Source organism: Schistocerca piceifrons, unplaced genomic scaffold (genome assembly GCF_021461385.2).
Source record: "Schistocerca piceifrons isolate TAMUIC-IGC-003096 unplaced genomic scaffold, iqSchPice1.1 HiC_scaffold_913, whole genome shotgun sequence".
NCBI lineage: Eukaryota > Metazoa > Arthropoda > Insecta > Orthoptera > Acrididae > Schistocerca > Schistocerca piceifrons.
Genome location: NW_025729183.1, coordinates 2,921,384 through 2,923,661, shown reverse-complemented (window position 1 = coordinate 2,923,661; position 2,278 = coordinate 2,921,384).

Here is a 2,278-nt window from a genome sequence, read left to right as displayed (position 1 = left end):
TTGATGCGCAGGCAGACGCGTACAGAGAGACGAGCCCGGTCTGCAGCAGGGTGTGGCCGTGCCGAGTGCAGAGCAGCGGCGGCTCGGTTCGGTTCGGCCCGGCCCGGCGGGCCGCGCTGTTGTCGGCGGACGTGAGCGCCCCCTGGCGGGTGGCCGGAGGCGGCGCGGCGTGTTGGACGTGTGGCTGGTGGCAGTGCACAATTTGCGAGTGGCTGGCGGTGTGGTGTGGCGGTTGGCGCGTCGGGCGGCGGAGAGAGAGAGAGAGAGAGGAGAGGTATGTGTTGCGGGCGCCCTTTGCTGCGCTGCGTCGTTGCGTGCCGTACAGGGCGGGCGCTTGTCGACTGTGTGGGCGGTGTGGTGAATTGGCGTGAAACGGCTGCCGAGAGGTGTGGTAGCGAGCCGGTCGGTGTCAGTGCGAAGGGGAATGTGCGTGCGTTTGGCGTGAGAGTGGGAATTAGTGGAGCCGGCTGTTGTGTTGGTTCCTTGTGTCTTGTGTCGTGTAGGTAGCTTGATGGCAACGTGGAAGGACGCCGGTTTCGTTTCGAGCCTTGCGTGTGGTTGTCGACGTTGACTGGTTGGCGTGTGCATGTGTGGGTCGCGAGTGCGTTTTTGGCTGGCTGTGTGTGTGTTGGGGGGAGGCGGTGGTGAAAGTGCAGTCGTTGCCACGGGCGTCGTCGGGTGGGGCTGGGGCTGTGCGTCGTGGCGGAAAGGTGGTAGGTTGCGGGAAGCGAGCCCGTCGTTGACGGTGTCGCGTGAGTTGTGAATCGAGTGGGGCGCGGGGCGCGGGACAGGAGCAGCGTGCCGCTGCGTCGTGGTCGTCAGCAGAGGCTGTGCGTGTGCTTGTTCGTTTTGTGGGCGGTTCGTGCGAGGCGTTTTTGTTTTGTGTTGCCCTAGTTGTTAGTTTATTTTGTTTGTGTTTTGGTTGTTGTTTGTTATTTTGAGACGACGCCTGGTTGGTGGCGTGCGCGCGAAGTGGCGGTGTGCGCTTCCCGTGTCGTTTGTGTTTTAATTTTTTTTTATTTTTGTGTGTTTGTTTTTTGTTTTTTTTTTATTTGCACTGGGCCCCGGGGGGTGGGTGGGTGCGTGTCGATTGCCGGCTGGCGAAAGGTGCGCCATCGGCGGGGTGGGTCGCCGGCACAAGTAGAGGCGGCGGCGTTGTTGCTGTTGTTTGTTTTGTTCGGCTGTGTCGGCGAGCTGTGTTGCGGTGCGTGTGAATGGTGGTGCAAAAGTGCTGGCGTTGGGGCTGCGACTGCGACGGCGGCGAGCCGCGGGCGCGCATGATAGTGATGTTGTGTACGGTAGTGGTGGTGTTGTAGCACGACGTGCATCCGGGCCGGCGCGGAAAGCGCAGTTGCGGGCGGTTGCCCTTCGGTGCCAGCCATGTCGCGTGAGCGGCGGGTTGCTCTGGTGTCGACACGTGGTGCTCTGGGTTGTTGTGTGGTGCCCTTTGGCCGGTGGGGGTGGTTCGCGTGTGTCTCGTTCGCGCTCGGTATCTGGTCGTGGTCGTGCTGCTCCCCGTCTGTACGTTTTGTTTGTTTGTTTGTTTGCGGCGTGCCTGCCGACGTCGTCCCGTCGCGACCTTTCAACCGAAAGTGTGGCGCCGGAAGGTGAACGAACGTAACCCTGACCTCGGCGCTTTACGCTGAGCCGAGCGGAACCGAACCGAACCTAACCTGTGGTGTGGTGAGGTGAGGTCAGCTCAGCCTGAGCCCCTAACGTCTACGTAAGGTAAGCTGTCCGGCTCACGCCTCACGTTTGAACGCTTTCTTAACCTACGTTTGACGCTTCTTAACCTAGCACTGACCCCTTAACCTAACCTAACGTGTAACCTAACCTAACGTCTGACGACTGACGTGTTTGAATGCTTAACCTAAGTTTGGACGCTTAACCTAACCCAAGTCCCCTTAACCTAACCCACGTCCACCTAACCTAACCTACCCTACCCTAGACGTGTAAAAACGTAATGTGTAACGCGTAACGTGTAAGGTCGGCTGTCGTGTGTGCTGACGGCAGATTGGGTTGGTCTGTAGATTCGGATTGCGGTTTGCCTCGGGCGAGGGGTTGGGTCGGAAGCGGCGAGGGGCGGCGGTGCCTGTTGCGCAGGCGGCGTCCGTTTGCGGCGGGCAATTGTTGAGAAACGGCTGTGAATGTTGGCGGGCGAGAGGAGGAGGACGGCGCGCGATGTGGCCCGACGGCTGCGGGCCGATCGGGAAACGGCGGGAGGGCGACGGAAGGCGATGGGGCGGCGGAGGCGCGTTTGCACGGCCGTCATCGCCGC